A 12632-nucleotide genomic window follows, 5' to 3' on the forward strand; every position below is an offset into this window, starting at 1 on the left:
GATCTTAAAATCCCCTTAAGTCTTACCCTATTAACATTCTATTACAATTATGAATAGATAAACTATCCAATGACCAGAACATTGCAATAACATAAGAATAATTAATTTTTCAATGAATTGGACATTGCTTTCCAACTTTTGTTGTTGTTGTTTAGTCATTAAGTCATGTCTGACTCTTTGTGACACCATGGACTATAGCCCTTACAGACTCCTCTGTCTATGGTATTTCCCAGACAAGAATACTAGAGTGGGTTGCCATTTCCTTCTCCAGGGGATCTACCCAACCCAGGAATCAAACCCATGGTTCCTGCATTGGCAGGCCAATTCTTTACCATTGAGCTACCAGAGAAGAACTCTTTCAATTTTATATCATGTAAATTACAATTAACATACTAGTCTAATTAATATTTTAAGGAGTGTCATTTTTTTTTTTCAGTTTTTTTTTCTTTGCTAAAGAGAAATAGCTCCAATGCATTTTTACAAAAACCTTAGTAAATCACTATGTTTGATTCCCAGATTAATATAATAAAACTAATGGAATATTCTACTTTTAGAAATATTTGATGTAATATCTCCTGACATGAGCAGAGAGGAGAAAAACAATCAATATACATTTTTCATTCTATGAACTCTATGATGCAAAGTCCCAAGTTACATTCACTCTTCATGAGATTTTCTAACCATATTCTGTTTTCTGTCTTCTAATTCTTTTGTGTCAATCTCAGTTTTTGAGTGACATAAGATCTGACTTTGTAGCTATACTAATCATGGCTCACTACTTGACACTCTTAAATTTATTTAGTAAGATTCTTACTAAACTATACCCTTTTGATACTTAATACAATTCATATTGAGATGTTCAAATTTTAAAAGTATTTTCCTTGCTTGAGATGTGTAATAAAAGAGTGTCAAGGTTTTTTGTTTGTTTGTTTGAGGAACTTGTTTAGCTATGTGAGCACCCAATTAAAAATATTTAGTCTTTATTGCTGGGCAAGTCCTGATTGTAATACTTGGACATTTATTTATGGAATTTTATATAAGAGCATGTCTCCATAAGTGGCAGCCAGAAAGGTGAACTTTAAAAATTACCTTCAAACTTTCTTAGAAATTTCAGTTCCATTAGGAAGCATGTACTTTCAACTCATTCAGCCTTTTAAAACCCTCTTATTGGCTGTATATAAAATTAGTTTCTTTCCTAGAAAAGTCTAAAGTCTGAAAGTCATTTTAAAGTACCTAATAACTAGAAGGAAACATTAAAAATTCTGGAGCGAAAGCTTCAAGTATCAAATCAATAAGCTCTATCAACCTGAGAAAGGAAATAAAAATCATTTGGGAGTATTGAGAAAAGCTGTAATTTAAAAAAAAAAGTCAAATTAAACTTTCCCAAAGCACATACATTTCAAGTCCAAGTGCTATGGTTTGGTGCACTCAATTGAGTTACCTTACTGGCTGAACAGAGAAAGCTCCCAAGTCTAACTCTGTCTAAAGTTTCCTTGAAATTATCACAAATTTGGCTTATCTACACGTGTTTATTTCTAATGAAAATTAATTTTGCCAACTCTGCTTCTGTTTAAGATAACAAGATAATAATGCTTATAATTTATGGATGTTAACCTTTGGGAAAACTCTGAAATTTATCTCCATTTTTTATCGGAGAAGGAGAAGAATCATGGGAGATTAAAAAAGTCCTGCCCAAGGTCCTGTTTGAGAAAGAATCAAAGGTGAAACATGAGCCAAACCAGTCTGAATCACTTGGGAGTCTCTATTATTAACTGCTACCTGTAAGTTAAAAAGTTGATGATCTTATAGTGCTGGACAGTATTGTTCAAAATGCTTCAAATGTTTTTGAAGGAAAGATTTACTTTGTCAATACATTTAGGCTAAATAGCTAACAAAACTAGATACAGTTTCTTAAAGAAGTATTGTTGGCAACAAGAAAAATTAAACATCTATCCCTGTTTTATGACAGAGAACCTACTATTCTGATGTGTTTGTTTCAAAAATTCAACTTTAACAAAAATTTTCACTAATAATAACATATTCTGCATTATGTTATTATTAGTGAAGATTTTAAGCAAAAGATTGACCTAATTCTGATTAGGAAAACTGTAAGAAAATTGGAAGATGATTGTGTGATTGTATTTTTTTTAACCTGATAATTTAAACTACTTATAGTTTAAGACAAACATTTTCTTGAGGTGTGTTTTACATATTTAGCAACACTTTCTCCACTTTTGTTTATTAAAATCAACATGTGTTCAGTAACTACTAATAATCTGCAATCAAATTCTTTTTGTCTCAATATACGGAGACTTATTTCACATAAACCTAGAGATCAAAGCCCTTGAAAACTTTCCAAGGAACACACGCAATGCCAGGATATCTAGAATCAGGGCTGTTTGCAATAAAACTCTTCATATTGGCTGCAAGTCTCATTCTTCTGTGAAACCAGCCAGAAATCATGCCAGCTTTACACTTTTCAGTTCTCCTTTTCTGGGTCCCAAGAAAAGTACATGTCTTATACCCAGAAAACCTTCAGATTGAAAATACGTCCAGGCTTTTAGCTTTAGATATTTACTATTCCAGGCTTTCCAGGTGGCACAGTGTTAAAGAACCCACCTCCCAGTGCAAGAGAGGTAAGAGACACACGTTTAATCCCTGGATCGTCAGGAAGATCTCCTGAAAGAGAGCATAGCAATCCACTTCAATATTCTTGCCTGGAGAATCTCATGGACAGAGGAGATTGGCCAGCTATAGTCCATAAGGTCGCAAAGAGTTGGTAATGACTGAAGGAACTTAGCATGCATGCATGCATGCAGCATTCTTCCTCTGGTCAAATGTAGTTACATCTGAAGTATAAATTGAAACTATTTTCATAATGACATTCCATTTGAAAAGTGGCTATAAAAAAAAGGAGTACAACAGAGTCAACTGGACATTTTTAGTGACAAAATTGGCAAAAGTGATCCTGGCAATAAATTGCACACCTAGAAATATGTATCAATATTTTAATTTTGGGCTCTCTACAATTTCAACTAAGCTATTTTATAAATGTAGTGAGGTCAAACCAGTCAATCCTACAGGAAATCAACCCTGAATGTTCATTGGAAGGACTGATGCTGAAGCCAAAGTTCCAATGATTTGGTCACCTGATACAAAGAGCTGACTCATTGGAGAAGACCCTGGTGTTGGGAAAGATTGAGAGCCAAAGATGAAGAGCATGGCAAATGATGATAGATAGCATCACTGACTCAATGGACATGAATTTGTGCAAGTTCTCGGAGAAAGTGAAGGACAGGGAAGCCTGGTGTGCTGCGGTTCATGGGGTCTTAAAAAGTTATGCAGGAGTTATCAACTCACCAACAACAATTTTATAAACTATATTCTTGTTTTAATCTCCCTAATCAATTCTTAAATACATGAATCAGTAAAAATATAAAAAAGAAATCAATGCATGGAGAAAGGTCACAGGATAACAGGAAAGTTTTCCACATAGAGAATCACCTCTGCAGATATTTTGAAAGACAGAAACATAACACTAACCCCTGATAAGCTGAACCAGGGTTTTCTTCTTCTTGGGGGTGGCGGTGTTACTTTATAATGATCCACAGTTCATTCTGGCTCATTCCCATGAACACTGAGATTCAGTATATCAGAAACACTTTATGGTGTTGGGGAACAAAGAAGTTGAATGTCAAGCATCCGGGGACTTTAGACTGAACTTGGCCATTGCTGAACTTTGACACTGGAAGTTCAGGGTGGGTCAGAAACCTTGGCTTTCTTTCTCATCCCTGTGTCTTCAAGGCTGGTCCAGTGTCTGACATATGGTGTGATTTCAGTATATGTTTGTTAAGTGAATTAACAAATAAATGAATGAACTGCTTTCTTCAAGAGAAGAAACTTTAAGAAATAAGGAGGGCTGTTTGTTACCACTTTTTCCTGGAAAGGACACATATTTGATCGATTTAATCAGGACCACATTCTTGAAGGTCGGACTGTCCATTAAATTCTGTATGAGGAGAGGCATTCAGGGTGTCAAGTAGGAGTGTATTCAGGTCTCTAGTGAGCATTACAAAGAAGGTTGTGGGAGGATTTGTAAGGAGATGATTACTTCTCCTTGATACCTTAGAAGGAGAGTTCAAAAAGAAATTGACTTTGATTTTCTTGATTTCTTGAGGATATAATGTAGGACTTTCCCCCCTCTAGGGTAGCAAAATGAGGTTGCAGGGGTCAAAGACAATGATTTATGGACATGGTCTGAGAACTGGGTGCTTGAAATACAAAAAAAAAAAAAAAGTACTGCACTTCATGGTCTTTCCTGATAAACTACAGAAAGAAGTGCTACTGATTGAATGCCGTACTTTCTGATGGAGTGTTGCTGGGACAAATTTTGTTCCAGCAGTCTTAACCATGTTTTGAAAATTACCAGCATTCACTTCCTGTTCCTTTCTTTGCTTTTGTTTTTGAGGTTACAGCAGTAGAATGAGGTCATTTATAGGAGAATGTGTTTCTTCCTGGATACAGCAAGCTTTATAGTCAGATTTTGTGACTGACTGTCAACATGAAAGATGTTTCTCTAATTTATGTAGTTACTATGGTAGGATTTGAAAACTAATTAAAATATTGCATTTCTCTTAAGAAATAATAGCTTTAGGTAAAAATACTCTGAGAATAATTTAGACAACTTTTATTTGAGGTAAATCTATCATTTAGTAAAAAGTGCAGTTCTCAATAAACTGATCATTTGCTAATAAGTGGCTATCATATGATGTATAAACGCAGAATTTGAGTTAGTAATCATATTTTCCACCTTGTTTATGGCTTAGAGTTCTATTAAGAGCCAAAATAGAATAGGCTGCATTTTACTGGAAAACAATATTAACCCATGATCAACTGAATTGTGCAAGAATTCCATTGACTGTATCTTAAACACTTTATCTTGACTCCAAATCCTTATGGTGAACTCAGTTTGTATATCAGAGAATTTGGTGACCTACTCACCACAGGTAGTAACACATATTTGCTCTGTACATGTGCTCAGCTAAAATTAAACTGTAGCCCTTGCTGCTCTAGTGAGATTTGTGAAGCTTGTCAGAAAAGCAGTAATTCAGGCCTGTCCTCAGATCAACAAAATTAGAACCAGCATTTTGACATTAAACCCAGGTGAATAATCGGATGCAGCCTGAAATTTGATAGCACTGTTTCAGGCTTTTAGAATGTAAAATAAGGTATCCACTGCATAGAAAATCTAATTCACAGACAAGACCATCTTCATTATTGCAGGATTAGACCCTAAGAAGCAATATTGGTCTTAGGTTTCTCTACTAACAATTTTAAATCCGTTAGATCATCTAAATGAATGTAATCAAATACACTATAATCTTATATGATATCATACTATATTCTTACATTAGAATTGTTTCATAATTTCAGAAAGTATATGCCAGTGTCTCCTTCTACAGATAAAGAATCTGAGAACTTGAGAGATAAAATGATATACCTGAGCTTCCACAGCTGGTAAGTGGCAGAGTTCTGACTACTGTGAAGATTTATGGAATCCAGCTCAGGACTCAGCAAAAATAGATGCTTTTTTCTCTCTGCAAATTCATTAAATATATGTAAATAACACATAACACACCAGTACTTAATGATGACTATATAGAAGAAAAGAAACAAGGGTTATTTCAATATGTATGACAAGCAAAGATGCACAAGAAAATATTTGCAACTATCATATAATAAAAGATTATAGTGTGGAACATATGATGAGGGATGTGATTTGTGTGTGTTTCAAGGCAATGTTTTTTCCCGTGGTCATGTATGGATGTGAGAGTTGGACTGTGAAGAAGGCTGATCGCTGAAGAATCGATGCTTTTGAACTGTGGTGTTGGAGAAGACTCTTGAGAGTCCCTTATACTGCAAGGAGATCCAACCAGTCCATTCTAAAGGAGATCAATCCTGGGTGTTCATTGGAAGGACTGATGCTAAAGCTGAAACTCCAATACTTTGGCCACCTCATGCGACGAGTTGACTCACTGGAAAAGACTCTGATGCTGGGAAAGGTTGGGGGCGGGAGGAGAAGGGGATGACGGAGAATGAGATGGCTGGATGGCATCACCGACTCTGTGGACATGAGTTTGAGTGTACTCCGGGAGTTGGTGATGGACAGGGAAGCCTGGCGTGCTGTGATTCATGGGGTCGCGGAGAGTCGGACACGACTGAGTGACTGAACTGAACTGAACTGATGTGTTTTTGTGTGGGTGGAGAGATTAACTCTCCTCTTCCATTATAGTAACTCAATAGAAAATGGATAATTTGATGAAAAATGAGTGAGAAAGGGAGAGGGAAATGGAATAATGAGCATATAACTTAGAAATATAGAGTTAGATTTCCAAGGTGCCACTAAAAGTTAGGGGCTATATTGCCTCTGGGAACACGGGTGGCGAAGGATGTGTTAATGGCTGGCCCTTTTCCATTGAAAGCCTTTATTGTGATAGGTCTACCTGTTATCTACCAAAAGCTTATAACAATTTTAAAGATATTTTTTAACTTTCAAAATTAGAGTAAAAAGAAAATACATCACTGATTTACCTAATGGCTCGGAAACAACTTAAGAAAACCCATGCAGATCAATTGATTCTGAAAATAGTGCATTATGTCTAACTGGAGATTTCAGCTGGGTTGCAGAAATCTGTCTAGAAGTATTATCTGAACTCATTGCTATTCAGCAACTTGACGAAGCTCAGATCATGTTATTGGAGGACTCCCAGAATTACCATAACAGAAAAACATTTATATAAAAAGAATATGAAAAAAAATAGTTAATATAAAACATTTTTGAGTATCAGTAGGGGGCACTAAGATTCCACTGAAAGGAAAATAATAACCCTGGAGCAGTCATAAATTATATATTTTCTTACTTTAAAGGAAAAACATCATAAACTCTATACTTTTTTAATTTCTGTGTAGTTGGTGGAAATACTTTCTTCTCTAACCCTTTTAACAAGAAGATGCATTTAACTATTTAACTGGAAATTTATTTTTTTCTCTTATTTCCACCTCTGTCAGGTTTGCCTCTTATTCAGCATTCAAATGCAATGTTAGTTTGCTCACTTTATCAAAAATAGAGCAATTAGGATTTTTCACAGATAAGTAACTTCCTAATAAATGGCCTTCTGCAAGAAAGCCCTTTAAAATTAAGCAAGGGTGTGTTAACTGCAACTTGGATCCAAGAAGGAAACTGCAGAAACAAAAACAAGTTTTGTACAACCAAACCTCCCTACCCGCCCTCAAAATAATTTTAAAAATACCATTTATCAACAAGGACCACACTAAAAATAATTCTAGATATGAGAAAAAACTAAAACTTTTAACATGTTTTGAATGACCATTGAATGTTAATCTCACAGTTTAACAAAAGACATCTTATATCCTCAGATTAAAAGACTTAACTTATTGGAAAAGCCCCTGATGCTGGGAAAGACCAAAGCCAATGGAGAAGGGGTCAGCAAAAGATGAGATGGTTAGGTAGCATCACAAACTCAATGGACATGAATTTGAGCCCCGGAAATACTGAACTAAGTCCCAGAAATGACATAGTAACTAAACACACACACACACACACACACACACACACACACACAACCCCCTTAGAGGACATTAGTAACTTAGGAGGAAAAATCAGCATTGGTAAACCATGAAAAGGTGAAATCATATTAGTGGGTGCTGGTTCCTTTAGGTATTAAGAAAAGGTAAAAACTCTAAATTGTCATCCAAATTAGAAACAAATCCCAGGGGGAGAGGGGGAATCATGGATATCTGGAAGCAAAAGAACAGTTTTATTGTGCCCAAAGTTTGAAAACCCAGGATACAAAGTCACCGACTGTAACTGAAAGTGCAACGCGTTTCCCTGTTTTTCACCACGTGAATAGGGTGGGAGATTTTTAAAAACAAAAACCTCAGAAACCACAGTTGAGAGACTTGTAAAGCCGTTGAATGGTAAGTGCAGCCTGACCAAAAGCTTTAGCAACCCGACCGCAAAGTTTTGATGGCTGGCTTTCATTTCTCCTTAGGGACTTTTCCACGCACTGCCCTTAGCAGCAACATCAGAAGTCCTTACAAATTTTGCTTGTGACTTTTCTAACAATCTGAAGCCCAGCTTTGTCATCACTGCCTGGCTCCATGTGGGGTCGCTGTTGGCCACATCGGGTCACTTTTCTATGTTCTCTCACTTAGGGCATTTCTCTCATTCTTATTTCTTCTTATTTTTTTAGGGGATTTTATTTTTATTTTTACAAGCTAAAATATTTTTGAAATATATTGTTAAAGGTGTTGGATGTATTATTTTGAATCTGGTTGTATATTTTTTTTCCTGTATACTTTGTGTGTGTGTCTATATTGGTAACAAACAAAAAATGAATAAAAACAAAACTTAAAAAACAAAACCTAAAAAGGAGGCTTTGGTTTTGATCATACTGACCATCGCTTTGGGTAATTTATCACTGGAAAGGAGTCTGATGCTAGGAAGAATTGAGGGTGGGAGGAGATGGGGGCGACAGAGAATGAGATGGCTGGATGGCATCACCGACTCTATGGACATGAGTTTGAGTGAACGCTGTGAGTTGGTGATGGACAGGGAGGCCTGGCGTGCTGTGATTCATGGGGTCGCAAGGAGTCGGACACGACTGAGTGACTGAACTAAACAACTGAATGAATGACATGAGAAATGATGTTACTAATGGATTTATGCTGATTTTGCTTATTGCATACATGTTAAGTCGCTTCAGTCATGTCTGACTCTTTGAGACCCCATGGACTGTAACCCTCCAGGGTCCTCTGTCCATGGGATTCTCCACGAGGCAAGAATACTGGTGCAGGTTGTCATGCCCTCCTCCAGGGGATCTTCTCTACCCAAGGATCAGACCCTCTGAGGCCACCTGGGAAGTCCTGATAATACTCTCTCAACAACCTTTTTATTTTACAAATGAAAAATATTTAAGTACAGAAAGTGTTCACCCAAAAAAACTTAAACAAACAAACAAAAAAAAACAAGCAAATTATTTTCCATAGTAGCAAAACTGACAAAAAATTCCAAGTCTCCTGACTTCCATCCAAAGTTACTTCTCCATGCCATGCTGCCTTTCTGTGCAACGAATAATTGATTCACTCTCCGGGTAACAGATTTCTTCAGCAACGATTTGGAAAACAACATGGACTCTAAGGAAAACAAGTGACGATCTTATCTGCATTTGGATAAACAGCCTTGTACTTAGAGGTGGAGGATATTCTACGTTGATAGAGAAAAATGGATTTTTAGGACCGTTACAGAATGACCCAAAAGAAAGAGCATCCCACTTATTGAGTTCTTCTATTTGTTTTGCCTGTGAGTACAACAAAAGTGCTGTTCCAAAGAAGCCATATCAGAAACGAAGCAAGATTTCCAGCGAGGAGAGATACTTTTAAATAAACCTGATATTGCTTTGTGTCAGAACACTTAAGGATGGCACACAAATGAAAACCTCAGCTCTAACCTAAAGCACATTACACTCCACTGGTAACACACTTTGAGTCGTGAGTCTTGCATTTGGCTGACTGTGCTGGTTCAACCCATTTTTGCCCTCCTTCTCTTCAATATAATTAAATCGAATTTATATGCTGAGTCTGTGATGACTCAGTGTGGCTGCTAGCTGCCAGGAAAATGTTTTGCTCTCTACATTTCATGCTGGTTCTCTTTCTATTAACAAAAATGGATTTTTTCAGGCTTCATTACAAGACTAAACTTCTGATAGAATTAAAGATTGTTGATCCTTTCTGACCAGTTCCAAAGCAATTTTCCCCCTGGGACCTACCACCCTGAGAACTAGAATCCCAAACAACAATTTCTCAAGGGATTCATTTTTTTTTTTTTTCTTCTCATTGGGGAATAGCTCAATAGTATATCATCAAACCTGGCGGAATAGTTAAACAATGTAAAATGAAATGAATGAAAAATTCTAATATAATGGTGTGTATGGGCACATCAAAATATTTGAGACATGCTGCACTGCTTAACCTGTGGCTTTAGAGATATAGTTGTTTAAGAGTTTTTTTTTTTTTAATAACACAGAAAGCTACCCAAGATTTTAAAGCAATTATTTTTTTCTTCTTTTTCCTTTTGACATTGAAAATGCACTGTAAATTTTCAAGATGCTAAAACACTGTTGTCTTCTCCCTCAATGCAAATATGCCGTTGTTAAGTCACTCAGTCATGCCTGACTCTTTGGGACCCTATAGACAGCAGCATGCCAGCTGTCCTTGTCCTTCACGATCTGCAATGGGCTGCTCAAATTCATGTGTGTTGAGTCAGTGATGCCATCCAACCGTCTCATCCTCTGTCGTCCCCTTTTCCTCCTGCCTTCAGTCTTTCACAGCATCAGGTTTTTTTCTAATCAGTCAATCCTCCAAATCAAGTGACCAAAGTATTGGAGCTTCAGCTTCAGCCTCAGTCCTTTCAATGTATATTTCGGATTAGATTTCCTTTAGAATTGACTGGTTTGATCTCCTTGTAATGCAAGGGAATCTCTAGTTTTCTTGAACACCACAGTTCAATAGCATCAATTCTTTGTTGCGCAGTCTTCTTTATGGTCCAACTCTCACATCCTTACATGACTACTGAAAAAACCATAGCTGTAACAAGACGGACCATTGGCGGCAAAGTAATGTCTATGCTTTTGAATATGCTGTCTAGGTTTGTCTTAGCTTTTCTTGCAAGGAGCAAGTGTCTTTTAATTTTATGGCTGCAGTCACCATCTGCAGTGACTTTTGGGCCCAACAAAATAAAGTCTGTCACAATTTCCATTGTTTCCCCATCTATTTGCCTTGAAGTGATGGGACTGGATGCCATGATCTTAAATTGAAAAGGCAAATATGTTACATCGTGTTATTTTTCTGGTTCACATAAGAATTAAGGTACTTTTAAATTAAACTGTTACCTGTTTTATTTAGATACCCTTAAATAAAACTAAGTTTCCAGTCAATTATTTTTATCAAAAACAGCCAGGTTTGAACCCTGAGTTGGAAAGATCCCCTGGAGGAAGGCACGACAACCGACTCTAGTATCCTTGACTGGAGAATCCCAGAGACAGAGGAACCTGGCAGGCTATAGTCCATAAGATCAGAAAGAGTTGGACCCAACTGAAGCGACTTAGGAAGCACCTCACTAAGACATTTATATGCCATTGTCATAAAATATTTCCATTATTTATTGTCTGCTTCAAAAACAAAAAAGAATTGAAACTTTATTTGAGGCTAGTAGCATGGCAAGGGCTGCCTCTTGACCTGTGTGACACTAGAGATACACAGAAAACTCTAAATAATTATTATCCCCCTGGGGCTTGGCAGTGCTGGCCGCAGTTCATCACTCAGATTTGGCAGCATCTGTCATGCTGTCCCTCTAGTGCAGGGTCTTATTGGTTTTCCTTGCCTTTGCTTTCTGGTATTGCTGTCTCTGCTGTGAATGAGCAGAAGAATGTTACTGGGTTAAAGATGGAGCCACTGAGCTGGGTTGGAAGAAAGTTGGGTTAAAAACATTCTTGGAATCATGAAGAGTTTAGTACTGAGGCCTTAAAGATAATAAGGAGAGAGAGTCAGGAGAAAGTGAAACTTGTCTCTGGGAAGCATAATGAGAAGGCAGGTAGGAAGGGTAGAGAATCCAGGATTGGGAACTATGCTATTAACTCAAATATTTACTGGATGTGCATCTATGATTTTGAAGGCTAAGGAGATGAAAATAAATGTCACTAAAACACTATCAATGCATTCTATGATCAAACAGATTAATGATCTGTCTCCCTTAAGAAAATAGTATTTCTCTCATCGCATGTCCCAGGGATTTAAGAGGTGTAGCTTCAACATCTCCCAGCTGTCAATTGTTTGTAATGGCTTAGTAAAGGAAATATTTTGTTTGTTATCTTTATGCATTTACTCTCTTTAAGCTGAAATGAGCAATGGAATTTGAATTCTAAAAACATGTACTTCTGTTCCACACAGTATGTTAATTTTCAAGTTGTTCCACACAGTAAGTTAATTTTCAAGTTCATCAGTTGTGTATTTATATGGTGATTGTATCTGTCACATAAACATTTTGTCAGTCACTATCTTCCTTCTGTTCTGATACACTATAAGTTCCATCTAAAATATGATGAATGTTTTGTTTGTCCTAAGTAAAAATTAATTGTGGCAATGACAAGTGTTTTACCAAATTGCATATGCTCTATCATAATATTGCATTAACCAAAGCAATCATTGAAGTTTGAAGTTTTAAATTAAAAAAAAATCTAGGTCAAAATTAAATCATGAAATGATTTTGCTTTTTCCCTTTAACTTTTTTTATCTTTTGAATAAATATTTGCCTAAAATGAATAAAAAGACATAAACTAGCCCAAGATCTAGCCCAAAACCAATCAGAATGTGTGAAATAGCAATAGAATCTAATGAATATGTCAATTTATTTCCCCTTTTTTATTTTTGTACTGGCATTTTGTTTGGTTATGCTGCTGCTGCTGCTAAGTCACTTAAGTCATGTCTGACTCTGTGCGATCCCATATACGGCAGCCCACCAGGCTCCCCTGTCCCTGGGATTCTCCAGGCAAGAA

The sequence above is a fragment of the Moschus berezovskii genome, chromosome 1 (genome assembly GCF_049115385.1).
Source record: "Moschus berezovskii isolate FMDL1 chromosome 1, NW_MosBer_1.0, whole genome shotgun sequence".
NCBI classification, from domain to species: domain Eukaryota; kingdom Metazoa; phylum Chordata; class Mammalia; order Artiodactyla; family Moschidae; genus Moschus; species Moschus berezovskii.